The sequence below is a fragment of the Rhinichthys klamathensis genome, unplaced genomic scaffold (genome assembly GCF_029890125.1).
Source record: "Rhinichthys klamathensis goyatoka isolate OS25496 unplaced genomic scaffold, OSU_Roscu_1.1 h1tg000325l_1, whole genome shotgun sequence".
Classification (NCBI taxonomy): domain Eukaryota; kingdom Metazoa; phylum Chordata; class Actinopteri; order Cypriniformes; family Leuciscidae; genus Rhinichthys; species Rhinichthys klamathensis.
Window position 1 is genome coordinate 3799032 of NW_026606840.1, and position 25690 is coordinate 3824721.

The 25690-nt window shown below is 37.8% G+C and overlaps 1 protein-coding gene across 13 annotated transcripts in view; it reads left to right on the forward strand.

Moving 5' to 3' along the window:
* The window catches only part of tenm3 (teneurin transmembrane protein 3), a 685400-nt gene that overhangs the window by 198245 nt on the left and 461465 nt on the right, over positions 1-25690 (forward strand). For all 13 annotated transcript variants that reach the window (XM_056271755.1, XM_056271754.1, XM_056271758.1 and 10 more), the window contains one exon: positions 14499-14538. The gene's annotated coding sequence lies outside the window, so the exon portion shown is untranslated. The remainder of the gene's footprint in view (positions 1-14498; positions 14539-25690) is intronic.

Consider the following 25690-nt stretch of genomic DNA (forward strand, 5'->3'; position numbering starts at 1 on the left):
ATGTGAGTGGTGGTGATGACTCATTTCTAATGTTTACCTGCAGGTAATATTGGCAAACGGTTTGCTCTGTCAATGCACCTGTTTTAATTAACCTAGCGCCAGTCATCTTTCTCACTTCTTAGGGAACAGCACAGCTAGAATAGAGATGCGATGGAGTAAAGCGTTGAAGAGAACTCTGAAATCAATGGAACACTGCAGGGCTCAACCTTACATAAATAGTTCACCAAAAAATGGAAATTCTGTCATTGTTTTTCCACTCTTATGCTATTCCAACCCAGTGTTATTTTATTTCTTCTGTGAAACTCACAAGGAGATCTTAGGCAGCTTTTCCATGCAATAAAAGTGAATGTGATTCATAAATGCCAAAGTCAAAATATGACAAGAAAAGTATCAACTTGTTCATATGAATAACGAGCAATTTTATAAGTCTTCTGAAGACATACTGTACAATAGTATGTTTTTGAAAATAGCTCACCATGGCTGCATTTCAAAAATACAGTATTGTGAAATATTAATATATTTGATATATTTATAGTTTTTTTATTTTTTTTATTTTTTATTTAAGTTTTTATTACAGTAATTATAACATTTCCTTACATTTGGATGGTACCTGGAATCTTAGTCAAGGCATTCAACAATTGGGTATATTGGCTAAAAAGAAATAAAAAAATAAAAAAAAAATAAAAAAAAAACCAGCAAAACATATCTTGTGAAACAGATATTTTATTTATAGTTTTTTATATACATTTTAAAATGTATTTTATTCCTTTAATGGCAAAGCTGAATTGCCAGTCTTCAGTGTCACATGATCCTTCAGAAACCATTTTGATATGCTGATTTGTTGCTCAATAAACATTTTTTTTCATTGTCAATGTTAAACTTTTTTTTTTTTTACTTAATTTTAAATATTCTTCACAAAACAATTTATATAAAAAAATAATAATGGGAAATTAGAGCAATAATAACTGTATGACCCTATAAATTCATACACTGCTGGGAAATCAAATATTAAATATTACAGATGTTTTTCAAACTGATGTTAACAACTATCACAGGTCAGTTTTAGAAAACATTACAAGGTGGTGATATATAGTATTTAAATAATCAGAATTTGTAACATCATTGTTCAACTGTCCAAAAGTTTGCGAGGATAAATAAAAAACACATGACCATCAAGCATAATATGTAGTGACAATGCAGCAGTGGCCAAGTGATTATTCTGTCAACTGGCCCAAATATCTGTCAGACGGCCGACAGCCATTGAGCAGTCGTTATTGTTGAGCGCCGCTTTGTTCCAAACTGTTTTCTCACCCGTACTGTAATAAAACAATGAATAAGGCAGCAAGAAGAGAAGCGTGTGTTCTCACTGAACTCTTGCCCAAATTATCATAAAGACTCTTCTCAGGAGCCCATCTGCCTGGGCAGCCAGCTCTTAAACCAGAGATTCATTACTCCCGCTTTACAGCGGGTTAATCGTTCAGGAAATATCTGTGAAGCGTCTCGCTTTGACTCAATTAATCGCAGAGCCAGCTCTGTCAAGCAGCATTCTCATGATGCTCTAATCAGCCTTTGATCTGCATTTCTCTGTCACTGTCTATCTCTCTCTTTCAGCGTAAACAGACTGCACAAGGTGTTAAGTAGCCAGTTTGACAAGTTTGTGGCTCAGTTACATCTTTTTACACATTTATTGAATGATGTGGGGCGGTGGAATCATACAAATATGGGCCATTCATCCAAAGAATGCTTTTTTGGTTTGTGTTTTCACATTTTTTGTGTAAAATGACATAGTATGTTGTGTCTGTGTATGTCAATTGCATTTGAATCTTGTACAGCCGAGTGTAGAGAATGCACTTTAGAGTCAGTTACCCCCTCTAGTGGCCAGAGGGGCACAGTGCAGATGCCACAGGGCCTGGTCAGAACTAAGACCCTTATTGAACTGAGAGCATTCATACAGTGTCAGGAAAATCAAATAGTGTGCATTGAATATACTAGTTACGCTTGCCAAACACAAGTTCTTTTGTCGTGCATGTGTTAAATCCGGCAGCGAGTCAATATTGTTTTATCACTGCAATTATATTCTTATGGAGTGCATTATATTCTTGAATATGGGGTATTGATGCAAGTGTTATGCAGTATAAAAGTGTATAACAATACAAAGCAATTTTGTATTATTGACTTTGACCCTGACCCTTACAAAATCACTCTGAATTTGAAGATGTTCATCTTGTGTGTGTCCTTTGCACATACACATTGCTCAGTGAATATAAATGGACTTAAAACATTTCTTGAATTTTCGCCCATGCTAATGTTTGTCATTACTGGAGCTTTTTGACCTCAGACTCATGCTGCCTGGGAGGATATTCATTCTGCACAGATCATTAACTTTGTAATCAGGCCAAGTTATTTTATCACACCACGGTTGCAGCCTCTGCACTGTGTGGAGGTTGATGGGGTTCAGTGTCTATTAGAAAAATGTCTATTATAGTTCTTTTATTGGCTTTTATTGTTTAAACCAGTGTTTTCCAACCTTTTTGTTTTATTTATCCTCGGCCTCATCAGTAAGGCTCAAGTACATCATTATTGAGACCAAACCAACAATGCATCCCTTGCAATTAACTCAATAATAGATTGCTGGATATCATTTATACAATATAATGGTATTATTAATGACCATTGTAGGGACTCAATAAACACTTGATATGGGTGCCTAGTTGCTAGTTGCTTTCTCTCAAAATGTTGCAAGAATCAAGAATCTGAGAATCTGTTATTTTAGAATGATATTTAGTTACCCAAAACGTAGACTTTTTTTTCATTTCTTTAAGAAGCATGTGTTGAGCTGTTAATTACAAAAAATTAAATTGGCAAATTATTTATAGTGTGTGTGTGTGTGTGCGTATTTAATTGATTTAAATTATTTAAATAATTTGCCAATTTTATTTTTTATTTGAAATTTTAGTTTTAACAGACTCTTGGTTAAAAATTACTAGCTTAAGCCATTTTGTGGATGATTTGGCATTACTGGAAGAAGAAGAGTGTCGTCCATGTGCTATTTACTAAGCTATTCTGATAAGCTGGATGAACTAGATATAGCCTACATATATAATGTTTTTCTGCTTTGTTTTTTAGTTCTATTATGTTGAATTTTAATTTGCTCAAATAAGTAGTTGATTGCATTTAGCTTTTCTGCTTCATTAATCAATTTTGTTAAATTCATTAGTAAAATAGGCTCTTAAATTTCCAGGAACTCTCAGAACATTAAATTTTATGCTTTAATGATAATTAGACATAGCATAGACGTAGGTTTTCCAGCTTTTTTTCTTCTAGGCAATTTTTTGTTCTAATGAAAATACCTTTAAAAAAAAAATCCAGTCACTTAATGGAAAGGATGCATACTGTATTCTTTTTCGTCCATTGTCCTGTCCTTGAAATGCTTTTGCTGGTGCCCCTGGGAAGGGGGAAGGCACCGATAATGGTGTTCACAGATGCAGCTCGGGCTTTGACAGGGTTGGCTTGGAGTGTCCCGGGTCCCCCGTGGGGAAGACCATAAAGCAAGTGTCCGGTATCTGCCTGACACCTGAGCTGAGACTTCCAATGAATTCTACTTAAGGCATTCATTCTCAGACGCTTCATTACCCCTCAGCCTTCTGTGTTAGCTGGCATGACAGTAGTGCACCGAGGCCGGACATGCTGGACTTATCTCGGGTGCTGAGAACGATGTGTGTGTGTTTGCAGTCTGTCAAATAGACACACTTATACAGATAAAGTTTAGTATTATATACAGGAATGGCCTATTTACACTAAGACACGTAAATATGTATTTGCGAAACAAATACAATGTACTATTCGCTATATGCAAATATACAGATTGGATTGCAATCCGTACAGATGCATATTGATGATGAAGTATAAATACCCTGAACAGAAACTCTCTCTCTCCTTAGTCTTTTTAGCTCTTACCTGACACACACTCTCTGCCACCTGATGTGCTCACTGTGTGTGTAGTCAGAGGTCACTCTCTAGCTACAGGCATGCCTTTAGCCTCATTGCAGGCTGCTAATGAGTTTCTGTACTGACAGAGAGACTGGCATCAGCAGATATAGCTGTTATCCAGTTACTGTATATTCATATAACATAACTGTCATTGTTTGAGCATGGTTATACAGAGACATTCCTTATGTAAATGGACCGTTCTGTATAACACCAAAGACAAGGGATTGAATCAGCATTTCAATAGCCCTTAATGTGACCATAGCGTTTTTGGTGATTGCCTCTCTTTTCTCTCTGTGTGTGTGTGTGTGTGTGTGTGTGTGTGTTGTGTGTGTGTTTTCTTCTTGCCCCAATCACAGAGTAATTGTAGACCAGTGAAAGTGCCGTTCAGTGATCATCAAATGCAGGACACTCAAAAATGACTGGAATGATTGAGAGAGATGGAAACATGCATAATGCATGGAATCACTCTAGGTGGTCAGTTTGTGCAGTTTTACATATTAAGATTTAAAGTTTGGAGATCTCTGTACTAGCAGTCATGTTAATGGTAGCCCATTACATTTCTAATAGTTGGCGCAACAGTTATCAGCTATTCATGGTTTTATGCACTAACATTCTAAAGTTTGGGATCGGTAATATATATATATATACACTCACCGGCCACTTTATTAGGTACCCCATGCTAGTAACGGGTTGGACCCCCTTTTGCCTTCAGAACTGCCTCAATTCTTCGTGGCATAGATTCAACAAGGTGCTGGAAGCATTCCTCAGGGAGTTTGGTCCATATTGACATGATGGCATCACACAGTTGCCGCAGATTTGTCGGCTGCACATCCATGATGCGAATCTCCCGTTCCACCACATCCCAAAGATGCTCTATTGGGTTGAGATCTGGTGACTGTGGAGGCCATTTTAGTACAGTGAACTCATTGTCGTGTTCAAGAAACCAATTTGAAATGATTAGAGCTTTGTGACATGGTGGAAGTAGCCATCAGAGGATGGGTACATGGTGGCCATAAAGGGATGGACATGGTCAGAAACAATGCTCAGGTAGGCCGTGGCATTTAAACGATGCCCAATTGGCACTAAGGGGCCTAAAGTGTGCCAGGAAAACATCCCCCACACCATTACACCACCACCATCAGCCTGCACAGTGGTAACAAGGCATGATGGTTCCATGTTCTCATTCTGTTTACGCCAAATTCTGACTCTAACATCTGAATGTCTCAACAGAAATCGAGACTCATCAGACCAGGCAACATTTTTCCAGTCTTCAACTGTTCAATTTTGGTGAGCTCTTGCAAATTGTAGCCTCTTTTTCCTATTTGTAGTGGAGATGAGTGGTACCCGGTGGAGTCTTCTGCTGTTGTAGCCCATCCGCCTCAAGGTTGTGCGTGTTGTGGCTTCACAAATGCTTTGCTGCATACCTCGGTTGTAACGAGTGGTTATTTCAGTCACTGTTGCCCTTCTATCAGCTCGAACCAGTCTGGCCATTCTCCTCTGACCTCTGGCATCAACAAGGCATTTCCGCCCACAGAACTGCCGCTCACTGGATGTTTTTTCTTTTTCGGACCATTCTCTGTAAACCCTAGAGATGGTTGTGCGTGAAAATCCCAGTAGATTAGCAGTTTCTGAAATACTCAGACCAGCCCTTCTGGCACCAACAATCATGCCACGTTCAAAGTCACTCAAATCAACTTTCTTCCCCATACTGATGCTTGGTTTGAACTGCAGGAGATTGTCTTGACCATGTCTACATGCCTAAATGCACTGAGTTCCCGCCATGTGATTGGCTGCTTAGAAATTAAGTGTTAACGAGCAGTTGGACAGGTGTACCTAATAAAGTGGCCGGTGAGTGTATATATATATATATATATATATATATATATATTAAAGAAATGTATTGTATTGGACAAGCATGCATAACATTTATTTAAAGTGTCAGTAAAGACATAATTTCACAAATATATATATATATATATTTATAATCTTTTGAAAGGTAGTGCATGTCTTATAAATGCTTGGCAAACAGACTTAAGCTATTTTTACTCATCATTCAAATACAATTGTCTGTCCTGTTTTACAGTTAAGTTCACACACAGTTTGATTATACAGTAAATGAGAATGACAACTGCATTCTATTACCAAACTGACGTCCTTCATTTTTCTTTTAGGATACACATCCACATTTTAAATTCATGTTTAAGTGCTGTGAAATCACTTTCTGTCACTTCATTCAGTGCAATATACCCCTTCTGTGTGTGTTGTGTGTTATCCAGTTTCTGTCTTTCCTCTAGATCTGCTCCCATCAGTTTTGTGTTCTGGCTGTGACCCAAATGCTGCACTTTACACTCGGCTAAAAATAAAATCCATTTCAAAGTCACTGTCACATTTGATTTAATGTTTGAATCCCAGTTGGACTTTACTAAACTGTGAAAAGACTTTCCAGTGTTATGAAAGTCTCTATTTTTGTTCCCCAAACACTTAGATATCTTAAACTTAAATTAGATATAAATTTGACTTGGGTGATGGGGACAATCTCCGAAATTTTTTATCTTTCAACACTTTGATGGTGATGTCAAAAGACCCGTGTTCAGTGTGGGAGTTACATACCTCAAGGTGTGAATTGATGAGGAACTGCCGCCGCAAAGATGTTACGACAGCATTATAAGTAGCTGATAGATGGTGTTAGAGACCTTCCTCCCCCGTACAGGAGTGGCTGTTCCCATGCGATAAAGATGAACAGGTTATCTTCACTGTCCAAAATATGTACATTTAACATCGAAGTAACTCCCTCTTCATCTTTACCCTGCAATAGAACACCAATGTAACCTTCTATTGGCTATAGTTCTCCATTATACGGTTGGCCTTGACACTGATGTCTGTGGCTAACAGCAGTATTTACTCTATTCCCAATCCATCATAAGACAGAAATGGGCAAGCGTTGCAATGATGTTCGTAATTTCCAGCGCTCTCACAATGATCAAGCCCATTGTATGGCCCATTCCATCACACAATACATATAGTCATACACACCAACCACCAGCTTTTTTTTATTTCATCACTTATAATGGACTCGTGAGCTGGATAAAGAGAGCGAGAAAGAGAGAAAAGATCATTTTGCCAGACCTGAAGCGCAACGCAGGCTCGAGGCTGCCCAAATTCAATAAAGAAACAATCAAGCACGGTAACACGGCATAATGGCTTTTTAAAAAAGATAAATGTTTAGTAAATGACTCTTTTATGTCCAGGAGGGAAGGGAGAGAATGGCTTTCTGCATTAGGTGAAGAAATGCAGCCTCCTGACCCAGCTGATGCTTTCTGATTACAAGCTAAATTGCAGGAGAAACCCCCTTTGTCTCGCAGGTAGCCAGGGCCATTCTTTACCCTCCTCCTCATTTCCTGTGTGTGAAAGTGTGTGTGGAAGAGAGAGGGAGTGAGGCTGAACGAAAGGTAGGAGATGCAAGATAAAATGTGCGTCTGCATGTGTGTGGGTCTTGCGGAAGCACCATTTGCAGTCTCGCTGAGGTGTATTTATCTCCCTTATCATACTGCAAGCATCATGACTTCCATTAGAGCAGTTTGATGTGGAGGAACCAGGGCCAGATATTGTGCTAGACAGCACTGAAGAATAGATAATGCTCCTTCACCAGCTAGATATAGCATATGATGACTCTGATCTTCATGTAAAACACATTCAGGTGTGAGAGTAAACAGAACCACCCTTGAGCTGTTAGCTTTCTCGATGGCACAGAGATCCACATTTGAGCCGATATAGTTTGTTTGGCTGTGTGTTTGTATTAGTCTGTTTGTGTTATCCATGCCTGTGTCATAAATCACAATCTGTTCTCTACGCCTGGTCCTCCACAATGAAATATTAATCGTCCAGTTTAGCAGAGACACCACTTTTCAGTTCCGTCATCTGGTGCCCAGGTTATTAGTGCACACTCCTCTGTATATTAATAATGAATTAAGTATTTTCTATAAATCAGCGCAAAAGACTGTGCGGTGTGGAGTCGTAATTGCTGGAGGATTATCATTTGTGTTTGTTACACACAGATTTAAGCTTTCAGAAGAAAAGGTCTGTGTGGTTTGCTTTACTGTGGGCCTATGAGTCTGAAGTTTTTGTTGAGTTAGCATGCTGGCTGTTTAGAGAATGATTTAGAAAACATTCGTAATCTGTTGACGCACACAGTATGTGGACCTGTGTGCCCGGTGCTTTATGGATGGCATCCAGACTGGCATCTGGTCTAAAGAGATTTTTCTTCAATTGAAGGCACAACTAAAAGATTTACTCAGTAATACATCTGCAACTTTTATGAATCAAACAAAGTTTATTTCAGCCTGTTCAGGTGTTTCCCTGTTACATGAATGTTTTATTGAAGTAAGATGTAGCTACTCGTTCATGTTGAATTGATCTATGAATTAATTACAGTGCTTGCAAGGTGGGACTGTATTGATATTCCTCACACATTCTGGTTTAGGGTTTGTACTAAACTCCTAACCCTAAATCAACTTCTTAAAGTACAGACTCAATCTTTGTTTTTTAGTTGAGATAATCCAGAGCCTCAGGATTGCACAGATGTTTTTTTTTTATTCATTAAAGTTTCACCATTTTTAAGATCAGCTAAAACTTGAACGCTATGCTCTTGCTACCTTGCAAGCCCTGGTATTTCAGGAAATGCAAACCTAGTTAATTAACCGTCAGATTGGTTAATTCGTTCATTCATTCATTTATTTTTCTTTCTTACAATGTGCACACTCAGAAGCTGATAAAAACGTCTTACAGAATGCTAAGGGGTGGAAAAGAAGAAAAAATTACACTTTTAGCTTATCTGACTGCCAGCTTAATACTGGTTGATTTTATAGAACAGTTTGCAGTTCAGTGGTTTATAAGCAGGTAGCAATTACTGGCTAGTTTGCCAGTTAAGACAAATAAAGTATAATGTAAATTCAATCAAACAATGAGCAATAAATTGAGTCAAGTTTGAAGCATCGCAATTCCAGTCAGATCCATAGTATCCTGCTTCTCTGTGGACATAGACAGCAGAAGTTCTTTAAACACTGATTACACTGAGCAGATAGAGCCTAGAACAAACATGACTCCCACAGGATGGGCTCATCACATCCTTACACAGCGCGGCCGGTTATCTCAAGGGTAATCAAGAACAAGAAAGAACGTGTGTCCACACATCATCCCTCTCATCTGGTGCATTGTCAGACAGAACACGGCTAGGGTCTAGCCATCATTACAGCACAGCGTTGTGACAACCCATTTTATTACCCTACACTGATCATTTTACTGATGTTATCAGCCTAGTGAGTACATGATCCTCCTGTAGATTTCCCCGAAAAGACTAAATGATTTTATTTAGTGATTTGCATTGGCCTCTCAGTCCTTGTTTCTTTCTGCAGTTCTTTGTCACTGTGTTACTGGGTGTAATTAGAGAAAAGGGCATCCAAATTCATAAACCTCACTTTCCTAGAGGCAAAGCAAAGGTTACACTTTGTTGGGGGTATTTGATTCTGGATGAGAAAAGTGGCACAAAAGAGTCTGCAATCTGACATTAATTACTCTGCCAATCTGGGCCGATGCGGGGGGGGGGGGGGGGGGGGTGTCAATCACGGGCAGGTGTGCAATAATTCTGCAGCTGAATCACACACCCACAAGCTCCTCAGCTGAGTTTGTTGTTCTGAAACTAAACTGAAGGCTTCCTGTCAGCATGAGAGAGTTCAGAGCCCTCTTGAAACATTCTAGAAACAATTCATAATTTGATGAGTTTATATATACTATATATTTATACATATATATATATATATATATATATATATATATATATAAACAAAGCTCTGTATGCTTTTGAATCGCTCTTGGGGTATTTCTATATCATACACGATCACTCTGCACAGAGCCGTTTCATGTTGAACACACCTTAAATTGGCATTGGTCAGGTGGTACAGCGACCACGTGGTACAAGTTGTAGCTCTCAAAATTATGAGTTTGCACGTTCTATAAGCACGGGAAGGCTTTCTACAGTTCAGAATCGTTATGGTAATTATGACATGCCGTGAATGCATTCAAATAAATTAAATAAGTTTGCTTGTAAATGTGTCCTCGTATCCCTTTATTGATATATCTTTGATTCTGCCAGTCCCTTGTGCACAGCTTGGTTCGGTTTATTATAACTGCTCTCACCAAAAATTTAAGTAAAATTTTTCAGTCTGTTGTTAACCATTATTGAGTATAGATTCTCTTGGAGAACCAAAGATATTATTGTCTCAAGGAGTAGCCCGGCCCTTTGTACTGCTCTATAATTGGTATACCACTGTCCCCAACATAAGTTTCTGTCTTGAAAGTTAAGAGGAGCTAGACTACTTTTCCCTGCAGTGGTTCTTCTGTTTGTTATCTACCCACTGGGTCAGAACTGAGCTCTGCCTCCTCTGGGCCTCCGGTCATTCACCTACAGCTCTGAGCCGTGCCTGAGCCAGCTCCCTACAGCCTGATCCACGGATGAGGTGGAAGGGGCGAGTCCTCATTGTTAACCCAAAGTTTGAGTGAGAGCTCTGGCGGGAGGGGTGATTCACTCTTCCCCCTGGTGGGTCCTCAAAACTAAGGAAGCCTCCAGTGCGGGTTATGTGCCAAGCAAGGCATGAAGAAGCTTCGGAAAGGGGTCTGTTTGAGTTAGGGCAGCTTTGGTCTCAGCAGAATTCAGAGTGGAGTTCCTAGCGCCTCTCCGGTCCCTTAGCAGTCCAGCTCGAGCTGTCAACCTGCTCCCTGTGCTGGAGATCTCTGGAGATAGTCCTTCACCTCGCCAAAGAACTCCCCCTTCCCCCCTTCCTGTCACCTTTCTCCTCATCAGTGCTTTCTTTCTCTCTTTCGCTCACCTGCTCTGCTGTGTCTGAGACATTGCTTAACCTTCACCTGATGTTCTTACGGCTGGCTGGCTTCTTGCCTCCCTGCTGCGTCCCCAATGAGACCTAATACATTTTTGTCCTACTGTTTTCTGTCACAAAAGCACAGTTTAAGATCCAGTAAGAAGAACATTTGCTATTAGAGAACTTTTTGCCACGATCATGGTGACACTGTACGCAAGATACACTTTCTTTTTCTTTTAGATGTTCTGCAGGCAGGAACTTGCTGTTAAGTCTTGAATTTGCTCTGGAACACTTATTTCAGTTATCATCAGTTCATATTTAATGCTTCACAGTGTTGGAAATGCGGACATGTCTCCTGTTTTTGCAGTGATTGTGTACACTAGTTATTTTAGTGAAACTTTTATTGTTTATCATTTTTATAATTTAATACACAATTTCACATTATAAATTGAATTCACATCATAACATTTTGTCAAAAGTTAAATTGAAAAAAAATAGTGTTCCAAAGATCATTGTATTATTAAATGGAAATGGAAAGCTGACCTTTGTACAAATGGGTTAATATGGTCAGTGAGTTATTTAAGATACAGTGTTACACCTATTATGCTTGATAAGCTTACAATGGGTAAAGTCATGTGGAACCCTTAAGCAGTTATGCAAATGTCTGTTTATGTTTTGATCTCTCACATCTCTTTCTTGTTATATATATTTTTTTACTTAAAAAGTTAAAATACTATTATCTCTTCCAGTCTCTCTCTCTCTCTCTCTCTCTCTCTCTCTCTCTCTCTCTCTCTCTCTCTCTCTCTCTCTCTCTCTCTCTCTCTCTCTCTCTCTCTCTCTCTCTCTCTCTCTCTCTCTCTCTCTCTGTATATAAATGGGCAATATCACACGATTAGCCACGCGGTATCTCTCTATATCAGGACGGCTGTGATTCGGGTGTGGGTACTTGAGCACTGAACTGCCGCTGACAGCCTGGAGCTCACATCTTCGAAAACGTCTAAACAAATTGTCAAATATGCACTATGTTTATATGAGGAGCTCTTTTCCAAAACGCGATAAACGCCATTTAAAAAAAAATTAGTTTGTCATGTCATTTTGTTGTGTTCTGAACCTATTCACTGCTCCATCAATGTTTCATGCCAAATTGCTATATTTCCTTGTTTAAAATGTACTGCAAGATGCAGTTCTTTTCCAAACCGCGATAAGCGCCAAACCTATTTTTAGCCTAAACGCGATAAATCCTCTCTCGACAAATCAGAATTCAGTGAGCGTTCTACGCAATCCAACATCGGCGCGCTGAACAGAGGTTTGTTTATGTTCATTCATTCCTCAAAATGAGTGCTTTAAACGGTGATAACACTTGTGATGGCCTTGATGAGCCAGTGAGACCTACACCTGGGGTAGATGCTGCTGCCAAAGGTTTCTGTTTATAATTTCTGCCAAAAATGGCATTCGACAATCATGGAGCAAAAGTCGAATATCGTTCGAAAATCGAAATTTTAATTTTATTTTTATTAATCAACTGTTTTCTGTGTGTCAGTGTCTGCAAAGATGAAATTGACGATCAGCATCTCTGTAGTGAACGCGCCTAGAGAGAAATGCATGTAATGGATTACATAATCAGAGAGTATGCTATTTATTTTCGTTTTTAATTGTTTCGTTTAAAGACATTTCAAGCTTTCTATATAGATATATTTCTCATGCCTGTGAGGCATACGCTGAATTTCGGTTAATTTATGAAGAGATGCGCACCAGTTCACGTGCAATGCAAGTGACCACGCTGGCGCCTCCATGTCATGATTATATTGTCTATTTGCTTCTTTATTAAATCCAGGCAATTGGTTGATGAAAAAATTATTAAAATTAAGATACAATTTATACAAAACGAAATTCACTTTAAAGAAAGGCTTTCTACAAAACAAAACTTAATTAAGTGGCCAAAATCATCCATTTTTGGATTTTTCTTTTGTGGATTTATAGCGTTTTGAAAAAAAAATTACTTTGAATTTATCATCAACAATATTGTTGTTTGATTTAATAATCATTGTTCAACATGTTCAGACTGAGGGGAAAAAACATTTTAGCAGGCTAAATTGAATATTCACAAAATGTGTGGGTCTAGTAAAAAAAATGCATTTTCCTGAAAACTATTGAAATGGATTTATCGCGTTTTGGAAAAGAGCTCCTCATATATAAGTCGCATATTTGAGGACTAAATAACTACATCATCGCCTAAAACTTTTAAAACTACATTCAGTGACACAACAACAATAGTATTTGTAAAATTATGGTGTTTGCTCGTCCGCCATGACACTGGCTGTGAGAACTGCTGCAAGCGGAGTATACAAACGTTGAAACCATGGTGATATTGGTAGAATATTGCATGAAAAGGCTCTCAGCCAATCAGATTTGAGAACCATACCGAACTTTTGTATATATATATATATTACAATTGTCTTAAATTATTTGAATAAATTTTATATTAATGGTGATTGCATTTTCTTGTTTATTGGTTTTCAACAGTAAATATAAGTTACAGTAGTTACATAAATCAATTTATATATTAAGACAAATTAAGACAAATTTACATTTTGTTGTACAAGTAAACACACTTCATGTCACAAATGTACTTAGTGACCTCAAAATAGAATATCTTTGTTTTACATTTTATGAAATCTCATAATTACTATTTAGCTCCAGGTTTAAATGCAAGCTATAATAATTAAAATGAAATTGCAATGTGTTAAATCCCACATTGGGCTTTGGAATATGCTATCTGCACAATTTCTGACAATCTGCTTCATCCTCAAAATTAATTGATACCTTTGTGAGAATACATTATGCAAACATCCCAAATTCACGATTTCACCCTATTCTATAAGGTCAAGCAACATTTCTTCACACGCACAAGCAATTTAGCTTGATTATCTGCAGCACTTTTGACTTTCCACCTTGAAGTCAAATTGTGTGAACCTTAATTCCCCTTCCTTTCATGATCTAACCACTCATTCTATAGCAGCATTTCCAGCATCCCCTCTCCTGTGTTCATATTGTCCTTACCTCCAGAGAGGTCACCTGGCAGGTCTCCCTCTTAGCCCAGAGGTGAGGAGGTTCTCTCCACTTTTCGGCTGGGTGAGAGGGAGTCCAGGCCCAGTAGATGGGGCTGAAGAGCCACTTCTGACAGAAATAAGTGCCCCATTCACAGCCATTTGATCCTCAAGCAAGCCCGATATGTGCAATTAGACTACTAATGATAAGCAGCACTTTAGCTCACATTTTGCATATAAATTACACATTTGTGTGAAATAGATTCTTATATTCTTAATTGATAGAATATGAATTGTGTTCAATGCCCTTCAGATGCAAGAGAAGAGGTCTGGTGTTAAAGCTTAGGCATCAACCTTCAGAGCACGCTTTCCGAGAAATCAAATGCAGACATTAAACATATCTCTCACTCTTTGGTGTGAGAGCGGCTTCTTCTGACTCGTCCTCTATTGACATACCGTGTATGTGTGTTTTTGTGTTTCTGTGTTTGATGAAACTGAAGCTGCAGAGCTGTACTTGAACACTGATATACAGGTTTTATAGAGATTGTCTTTGAATATCTGTTTTATACCTCTCTGTTTCTGTTCACAGGCCTCTGCATCCTCGTCCTGAATGATGACCATTTGTACATGTAAGTAGTAACTCATCCCATTTGCTGAAAGTACAGCCATGGTACACCACCACAATAAGATAAAAACAACAAAACAGTAAAAAAAAAAAAAAAAATTAGTCAATAAATAAATAAGTAATTCACTAATAAACCACAATATATTACACTATATTACAGAAAGAAAAAAAATACTTGATCTGTTGCGGTAGCTGTATTTAATTGTTTATTTTTTCTATTTTTAAAAATATAATTTATTGTTTTGCATTGACCCGGATTATCTCCCACTTTGAGAGAATTGCATCAGTGTAATAACATTTAAAATTTAATTTCATTGCTAGTCGGGTAGCCAGTGGCTAAACTGTGTTGCTACAGTTTCTGAACCATGAGAAGAGATATGAAAGCTGCCAAAAGGCCCTTCTGGATAGTACTGTCAATCTCCATCTGATGTGCACACGCACATATCTGCCCCCCACACACTTTCCTGCACCCTCTACACGCAGTGTGGAGTTGTCTCTCTATTTTAGATGTATTGGGACCACCCTAGTCTGGCCTCACTCTGTCTACCTGCACGCCCATCGATTGACTGATGACCCCTCACATCAACTCATTGTACGCTTCCACCCTCTAGCAAAGCCCTGTGCATTCACTATTCTCCCTTTGTCATGCCCTCACACACACTCCCTGTCTTTTTCTTGCTTTCTTGTGCATGCAGACTCATGAACACACTCGTTCTCCCTCTCATCTCACCCTTCCCCCCTCTCGTTTTTCTTGGATCCTACTTTTCGCTTTCATGCTGCTTTCCCACAGTTGCTCCACACTGGAGGCCTGCACTTTACCCAGAATAACTCTTTCTGACTGGCCCAGCTCTGAATGCCGGCTATTATACCACATAAGCATAAAATAAGGCTTTTCGAGAAGAGCGGGGTGGTGTGTATGTGAGCATATTTGTGTTTGTGTGTGTGTGTGTGTGTGTGTGAAAATCATGGTCAAAGAAACTAATCCAGGGTGGATGGATTAAAATGAGCCAATGCAGTGCAGTTGGTTTGCACACTTGAAAAGAGCACGTAATAGATGCTATCAATTGACACTAACCTCTTTGTAACAGTTAGGAACCATAAAGGCCTGTGCTGCTCAAACAGACACCACATATGGGCTTGCGGGTGAATCCCTGGATTACAAAATGTGTGCAGTTTGAACATATTTTGTGGTTAATATTATTATTTTTATTTTTATTTTTTTATGTATTACACAAACAATTTTCTGAAAGGAAATGCTTGCACAAAATCAAGGAAAAAGTTTGCCATGAGGAAGCAGTGAAGGTATGTCCGATCCAAATAAAAATAATAGTATTTAATAGGTTGTTAATTACATTTGCTCTACATGTTGTTGCAAACCTTATTTAAAAATGTTCCTGTTACATTCCAAAACCTGATGGCATTTATTTAATTGTACATTAATTAAAAGTAACATCACATCTCAGATATATCAGAAAGACCTTGTTTCGATGTAAGTAGTCTGAAGTCATTACCCAATTATACATTTTTTAGCACTCTTACATGCAATTGTAATAAAACACTGTATATGTAATTCGGGGGAATTGAAATCTTGTTAAAGTGAGATTTTTAATTTCAGTATCTGTCTAATATAAGGCTTATGGACATATTCTTGATTGTCTATAAATGAAACACTAAAATATTAATTTCATTTAACTTTGCTTTATTCTCTGAAGCACCATCCACATTACTGTTACTGAAGGAGTATGAAATTTACACCAGTGCTGGTCTTTCTAATCTAAAAATTGACAAAGAAAAACCAATTACTCTTAATTCCCTTTTAACAACTTTAGGCAACAATTAGAGTTGCTCCATTTGAGAGAGTCCAAAGAAGACAACGCAAGAGGAAAATAACCTTCACTGTCAGATTAATTGCCACTTGATTATTGCTAGTTGTGAGTGGACGTGAAGGTTGAGTAGCTTACTATAAATGTTTTTAATTAAAACGGATTTACTTTGATTTAAATTAAGTATAATACCTTGTTCAGTTGCTTATCATCTTTTACAGGCCTTTGGAGAAATGATGGATGTATTAAGCGACTGTTTTTTTACTTTTTAAGTCCTTAAAAGTTTTAAAGAATTATTAAATTGACAGTTATTTTATGTGTTATCGATCAGTTAACCTAATTTCAGCTGGTACATCTGCTTTTCCGTCTTCTTCTTTGTCCTCACAGACCTATATCTTACTTTACCTTTATTCTGTTTTCCATGAGAAAGAGGCCTTTGAATATCAAAGTGTTCAAAGACGCTATGCTGGTCGATCCACTCAAAGTAGTTTCGGCCATTTCTTGCACAGGCTAATGGAGAGAGAAGGCTTTTGTGCGGGCGTGAGCCGCAGCATGATGCCTAATGCCTACAACACTCTCCAATCCTTCTAACTGCCCTTCTGCTCAGCGGAGATAAGGCCTGAGTAGAGTGAGTACACCTGCAGTCTTTACGGACAGCCGCGACCGATGCTATCGTCCAGAGAATATTTACTTCTGGCTGTGTAATGTGAGCGGATGCTCAGTGGGTGAGCGCTCCTCCTGACTGCAAGCCACAATGTCTCTCAGGCCAAACCTTGTCATGTCTGCACTCACTGCTATGCTGCAGCTTTAATGATAGCACTTTTTGGCAAACCCAGTTGTGAGATTGCATTAGATACCGCTTGGCCTCTTTGGTCCCATCAGGGTGCTGTGGTTGAGCGATCATCCACCTACCAGTCATTGGTATGTGGACTTGTGCTGGTACGCTGGCCTACTGTACGTAACAGCGCTGGCACTGCTCATTAGCAGGTAACTGTACTAGCTTCTGGAGCAGGGATTGTTGTCTTTGTGAGTAAAACCAGAGCAAATATGGCTCAACAGAGTTTTTTCTTTCAGTGCCATCTCCTAGTTGGACCACAGTTCATTTAAGCTACACAGATCCCCGAGTGTCTACAACTCTTCTATTCCCTTTCAAGCCACTGTCAGACAGGCAGCAGCGAACGCTGTATCCCTCTAACCCAATTACAGATCTGAGCGCAGCTGGGTGGCTCAGCGTGTGGCGTTTGCGCGTTCCGTGCTACATGGCCCCAGTTTTTTTTTTTTTTTTTTTTTTTTACGGTTTCACAGACAAGGCTTAAGCCTAGTCCCAGACTAAAATGCATGTTTGAGCTGTTTTAACTGAAAGCAACTTGCACTGACATATTATTTTAAAATATGTCAGTGCTGTTGCTTTGTTGCAAGATGCACACCAGTAATGTTATTTTTCTAAGGCACGTTTATAAAAGCTACTTAAATATCCTAATTAAACTAAGGCCTAATCCTGCTTATTCTAAGTCCTGTCTGTGAAACCAGGCCATAGTCGTTTATTTTTAGTGCCATTATGTATGAAGAGAAGTTTTAGCTCTAATTCAAAGTTTAAGTCAGCTAGATAAAATGAATATACTATGTGATGAACACTGGGTTCCTGCTGTTTGATTTAATAAAAAGTGCATCGTAGGACTGAATGAAGAAATCTCTTTGGCTCTCACCTTTCTGGTCTACTGGTTAAACACACTTATGGAAGTGGCTTGTGAGGGTGGCAACATCAGTGTGTGAATTTAAGCTTGTGAAGTTTAAATCAAACTCTATCAATCACTCAGATCATTTGAAGATTACCTCATTTGCAGCCGAAATGGGTGCCTGCAAGGGTGTGAAAACCACAATCTTGGCTCACTTTGATTAACTATATTTACCTCATACACGCTGTAATTACTCATATCCCTAATCTTTCTGTGATATCATAATTACAATATTATGTGCCAGTTTCACCAACTAATGCGCCAGTGTAACTTTACAAAAGAAGATTCATTTAAAAATGTATTTTGCCTAAATGTGCTCAATATTTTTTTTTTTACAGTCATCTGTTTTGATATGGTTTCCCTTAAAGCGATAGTTCAACCAAAAATTCTATCTATCTATCTATCTATCTATCTATCTATCTATCTATCTATCTATCTATCTATCTATCTATCTATCTATCTATCTATCTATCTATCTATCTATCTATCTATCTATCTATCTATCTATCTATACAAAATACATTGCTGAAGCAGACCAATGACTGAGGTATTTCATCCTTTTAAGAGCTTTTATTAGGATTTTAGGGATATTAGGACTTTAGCTAATTTCCCTCACCACTGATGTGTTTGCCGAACATACTGGAATTTTTTTTTGCACACAATTTACACTGAATAAGAAGCTGATGTAATGTCAGTGCAACATGGAATGCATGATTTAATAGCGTTTTGATTTGTCTTTTTTTACCCTGGCTTTTCGCTCAACAACAAATTTGCACAGGTTTTAAGACAGGTTTTGAGCCCGTTAGCATGCTTGTAGCCATTGTTAGATAAATGTATGCTCTTGTATTGCAGACAGGGTCCAAAATTAACTTTTCACCACACTTGCCAATGGTAGGTGATTTGAAAAAAAATACTGGCCATATATATTTCTTACCAGCTCTGATACTACATTGTGATTTTTTTTAAATATAGTTTTGTGGCAGTTATAAATTTGTTCCTTGTAATTTGGTTTTGGTGTCTTGCTACGATGAGTATTACACATATGGGTCACCACATGGAGTTCTAGAGAAGAAATAAACTTTAAGCATTATTGGTAAATTTGCTAAATTTTCTACTGATTTTGCGACATGTTTAGACCTATCCTTTTTAGGCTTTTTAGACTAAAATATACATTTTTTCTATTTATTGGCACTTTTCCCAATTAATTCAGAAGGGAAATGTATAAAATTAGCGTACTACAATTGTTCAGAAACAATTCTCTTTTCTTAATCTCTGTAATTTGATTGCTTTTAGTGCTTTAGACATTAGAAACTTTGTAGACCTGTTTTGCAAAAAAACTCTGTATCATCAATACAGACCGTCTGCCTTTCTATAGTGTTGAAAGATTGAGAAGAGGCAGAGGAGAATGTTAATGGCTAACTACTGCTGACTGATGGGTATTGGGAGAATGTTGGTGCTGAGATATGGAATTAAGAGGATGCTGACATAGACTTGCATGACGGGGCTGTGGACTGATCCAAACTCAGTCTCAGATCCGAGATGTGGCAGCACGTCTACCCCTGCCCTTCTCTGCAATTTGTCATCCGCACCGACAGGCCTTAAGTTTTTAAAATGCTGCATGATATGTATTATCTGACAGCCCATCATATCAGCCACAGTCAGGCGCATAACATTAAATGTTAAAACTTTGCCCAGAAAATCATGATAGACTTGCACAAACTTAAAAGATATATATTTTCCCTCTGCATTTTATGTTGGACCAACATTTTTTTTCCTTTTGCAAAAAAAATCTGACCTGTTTCATACATTTTTTTTTACACATTTTTTTTTCGTTTACCCAAAATATCTGACTGATTGACTTTATGCATTTGCTGTAAGCAAAGTTATTATTATTTTATTAGTATTGAGCAAGCTTTTAATAGCATCAATAGGTAACTTGCATGTTTTTTTGGGAGGGGGTTGTGCATGATTTTTTTTGTAAATTATATCTACAACTACATAGGTCAACACCTCCTTTCCATCACCTTTTATGATTCCCAGTCTGCTGATACTTCTGGCCCTTCTACACTTATAATATCCGCAAAATGAAGCGCACACTCAAAGTGAAGGAGTTGAGCATGGTAATCAAAGGCGCAGGCAGTTTTATGTGCTGATGTGACATTTTCCAAAATGGCAAAACCTTATAAAACAAATGGAAGACAATTTGACAGTCTGGTAATAAGATTATTTTACCTCTCTAAATCTCTGGTCTTTGCCAATAGAACTGTAAATCACTGGCCTGAGCCTCATAGAATGTGCACTGTATTAACCCTTATTCTAAAGCATTCAGGGGTGACCATGGGGTTCTGGTCTCAGCTTATACATGGCTAAAGCTCCTATTTGAACAAGGTCGTCGGTCACAGTGATTTAGCCCTAATTTAGTGTTAAAAGGAGCTTGTGAAATATCCCCTCTAATTCCTCTGACACGATATAAAAATCCCATTCAAAGGCTTGCCCGATTGATATGGCATAAAAAAGCATTTTTCCCCCTCTCAGTCAATCGATGAAGAGGCAGGAGCTGACATTTGCTGAAACTAGGCTGAGAAACTCATCATACTGGATGTTTTTTTCTTCTATATTTAAAGAGACACTCCACCTCTTTAAAGAGACACTTAACATCAGATTCATTAGGCCCATTATAATACTCTTGAGTAAGCTATATTTTCATTTTTTTTTCATTTTTTTTTCATGGTCTGTGGCTCATAAGACGAGCAAAAAGAAGCTCTAAAGAAAATACCTATTGGTCCATTTCTTTGAAAGGATTTTCCCAAAAAAGAAAAGAAAAAAATCATAGTGAGTGTACTCCAAAGATAAGTATATGAGAGACAAAAAGCATCTGAAAACCTTGTTGCTCCCCCATTTTCTTTCGAAATGCCTGTGTTTTTTTGTGCTTGTGTATTTATTTTATCTACCATTTTAGTGTTCATCAATGACATTGGGAGTAAATCTTGAAGTCGATTGAAGGCCTTTTTTTGGCATTTGGAGACGTAACTGTTTTTTTTTTTTTTTCAAATCTATTGCATTCATAAGATGCTAAATAGACAGAATGCACATCATTTCAAAAGAAGAATCAAGGCCATGCATCCAGAAGCAGATACACAATAGAAAATCAATGCTCCTGTGAAAGCATTGCCTGAGCTGGTAAAAAGAGGTTAAATGGGCTTGTGCTACAGAGAAGCCAATTCCCCTGCTGTGACCTTTGGGTTACACCATTAGTTACATACACAAAAGGATGAGAATTAATGGAAGCTCCCTCATTCTGTCTTTTTCTACCAGTTCAAGTTATTAACCTGACTTGACCAAAACCCTCAAAATTCTCCAAGCTTTATAAGATTGATGTGCAGTGAAGTTTAATGCTTCTCACTGCTGCGGAAGTGTGTTTTTCGGACAGGCGGCTTTAATAAGCTACATGCCAGTTCTCCGAGTGACTGCCTTTTTTTTTAGGAAAAGGAGATTCCACCTGACTTTGGTTCATTCCCAGAGCCAATTATTCAAACTGGGCTGAGCTTGCTGTGTATGTATCTGTGCAGTTGACATGATATGGCTTCTCTGTAGCTTCACATACTGACACAACTTCACATCTCGTAAGTACACTCATTATCAAGAAACTATTCCATTACAAACTTTTACTGATAGCTGTACAACTGGTGGTTTTGGCCATGATATGGAATACAATTGATTACAGCTGGAGTTTCTAAAAATGTCAGTAATACACAAAGAATTAGAAAAACAAATTAATGAATTGAGAGAGATGAGATAAATAGAATCCACCAGATATGTAAACAGTCTGCTCCACTTGCAGTAACTTGGGATAGCTTTTCTCCCCAGCCTCTCGACAGCCATCAGATGAGCTTTTTGTTTGTGTTGTCAGGTACAGCTTCAAGGGAATGCTTCACTTTGTCAATTAGTGAGAGCATTTTTTTTTTTTAATTTTGTCTTCCCACCTCAAATGTTGTCCACAAGGGAAATGTGCTGCTTTAAAGGGTGTATCTAGTACATTAATGCGAAAACTTAATTAAGAGAACAGTAGAAACCCATTATAGGTACACTGGAATTAGCCAGTCAATCTCCAGATCTAAATTGAATTTTTTAGCGGGCAATAGTTCCCAATGAGTCTCGTCGGGAGATCCAACCATGACCTCCTGGGTTCAATTTAGGATGTGGTGAACACACATAAAGATGTACACTTATATTAGCACGATAGAGAAGTCAATTAAGAAACTGCTTCTAGAATCCAATTAAAAGTCTTTAGACAATTTCACCCCCCCCAAACCCCTCACCTAGACACCCCACCTCCCCAACCCTTGGTAATGAAGACGGGAAGAAGCACAAGGGGGCTTTAAATGGGCTTTCTAAAGGATTGTTTGTCTTTTTTATTGTCTTAAGAGCATGGAACAAGTATTATTGACTTTCGATTTAAATGAAAAGTTTTTTGTTTTCCCTCTTTTCCCACATTTCTACGGGCGTCAAGAAATCGGCCTGAAAAAAACAGTTGAGTGGGTCTATTAGATTAAGCCTGGTAATGAACAGCATAATGGACACCTTGTTAAATCTTATTGTTCTGTATTATTGCAGTCACCAGAGACAAACGCTACGCCGGGACCTGCAGAACGAAGTCCTCAATTCAATTTCCAAAAAGTATTACAAGTTGCTCCATAGCCAAGTCCACTATTTCATAATTACTGCTGGTCTCAGTAGATGTAAATGTCAGTACACTACACAGACAAGATATCTCACTTACTGGCTATGGATGACATGGCTGGGTCATCATTATTACAATCGATCAGAGTCTGAACCAACTTAATTAGACAAGGCTGTCAAGATTTCAGCTTAATTTGAGGAGCAGGTAATTCGCTCTGACAGTGTGGAGTGTTGTTCGGGGGCTTTCGTGCTACAGAATGCAGGTGCGTCAAAGGAGCTAATGGGCAGCGGACTTGGTTTTGGCTGCACATACACAAGAGGCCTAGCGAAAGGTGCCATGCTGCCGCTCCGCAAAAAAATCTTGCGCTGCCATCGAGAGGGTTGTGCGATGGAAAGTTCTTGTGCTGATTGAGTTCATTTGTCCATGTATTCCCACTGTGAAATTTCCTGGAATCTGACCAGCATTATGAGTGGGGTATATTTAATTAGACCTTATCAAGCCATGAAAAACTGCCTATGTGTTTGGTGCAGGGAGAAAACTGAGGCATCTAAACATAGCTTTTTTTCTGATTTTCATGGCTATCCTTCAGACTTTTAGTACTGGTAGTGTTTCCTTTTTCATTAAGGTGGCATTTACATTTCTTAATTTTGATCAGAAAAATTGTTATGGACAAAAATAAGTTAGTATTTATGCTTCATACGTTCTTGCTGTATTTTTGCTGTACATTAGCACTTATATTCTGTAAATTGCCATGCTTTACAAGGCTGTGATGAGAAATAGGTAATGGTGTGTTTGATATTGTTTGTACATTTTTGCACATTTGATTTTGGTCAATTGCAAGAAAATTTTAAACATTTTGAAAATCATGAAAAGTGCAAATAAGTAACAAGGTGCTGATACAGTAGACATTTAATTAGAATGATATTATATGATATACATACATATTTCTGAATGATGATAACTTAAGTTTAAGAAATAGAAGATAAGAACATTTAAGAGTTTCTGTATATTGATGGTAAGACATTTTATTTAATGAGTACTAAATTTCAATTTGACATTTTTTGAATTATAAAAAAAACACAGTTTAGTATGTTTTAAAGGCATTTGATTTAAGAGGAGACATGAAGCGTCCTCTTTAACCATGTTTATATTTTAATACCCATGTCAATATTTGTGTCCTCATAAACCATATATTCAAGAACACACACTGGTTTCCATGTTTTATGCGGACTTTCAGTAGACGTAATGATTTTTATATTGTACAAACTGTATATTCTTTACACCTACACTAACTGTACCCCCTACCTACCCATTACAGAAAACTTTCTGAATTTTTAGATTTTCAGAACTCTTCACTTAGTATTTATGAGCTGTTTTTCTCATGGGGACCAAAAAAATGTCCCCATTAGGTCATAACGTAGGGAATACCATAACATATGGAAACACACACACACACACACACACACACACACTATATAACAATAGATAATAGATATTTTGTCAAGTCTTTCAAAAATAAAATGTGATTTATATATATACACATTTTATTTTTTAGTAACAACTTTTATGTTCCAGCAAAACAAATAAAAAATAATACTAAGTATAATACAATACAATATAACCTGCTATGAACCTTGTATTTATTTAATATAAATACTTTTTTTTTTCAGGAAGAATGAAAACATACAGTATAGTGCAAAATGAAGGTTACACTACACAACTCATTTATGAACAACTAGACTGTCTGTTGTTGTAGAGTCTGTACTTTGAGTTAATCCATTGCTTTAAAACAAACCAGGCTTGCAGTAAAACGATGTCAAAAAGCCTGTGTTACGTAGCAAAGTCTGAACCACAATCTTTGAGAAGCCAGTCTGGTGAGCTTACTGATGAAAATCTCATTGCTTACTGTGCAAAATCACTGATAATTAAATATTGATATAAAAGTGAAAAGGGCTTTTTTTCAAATAGTAGGAAAATAAACGGAATGCATGTGAAAGACAGGCAGGGAGAAAGTGTTTGGGGTTATTTCATAACACAATACTACCCCTCCTCTCCACAGGCTTTGATTCGTCCTCTGAGCCAGTGAAATTACACATTACAGTATTTGATTGGTTGGAGAGGGTGCACAGTCTGATAAGATCCACCCAGCAGAGAAGGGTCCAATCAATAGCGTTGGCTTTCATATGGTAATGTGTCACTGCAGGAAGCAATAGGTGAAGATATTCCCATTCGATAGCAGCCATGAGACACCCCATCAAATGTATACCAGGAAGATGAAATTGTTGTTTGCATAACAAAGCAGCTGTGGTCTGTGAATGTTTTTTTAAACAAATATTTCCCTCTGCACTTACAAAATGTAATAACAGAGAGGTAAGGGGTCAGTGTAACAGGAAAACATTACCTCTGCAAAAACACCCTGTGAATTGAGTCGCTAAATCTTGGGCTGCGCGATCAGCAGATTTATGGTGCTAGACGCACATAGCTATTTTGTAATTTTGTGAGATAGATAAATAATCTTTTGTCTTTTAAATACATCACATTTGAATGGAATCTGTACAGTGCTGTGGCATAGGAACTAGTTTGTAATTAATGAGTATTATAAACCCCACAAGGGGAAAGCAGTAATAGAGGAAGACAGTGGGGATGAAAGGGAAACCGGCTTTGTCAGGCTAGAGAAATGTATTAATTTTTTTTATTTTAATTTTTTATTAAACTTTTTTTTTCACTCTATGATCAGGCTACACACTTTTAAGTCCTGTTTGTCACAATATTTTGTTAATCTTCTTTGATTCTCCCCTTCTCCCTCTGTCTCCCCAAAATAAAGAGCCAAACGAATTCCAATTAGATTGTGTTAGATAATAAAGACGCTGTAGGCATCCTCCATCTACAGCATGCTTTTTTTCACTTTGCACCTCA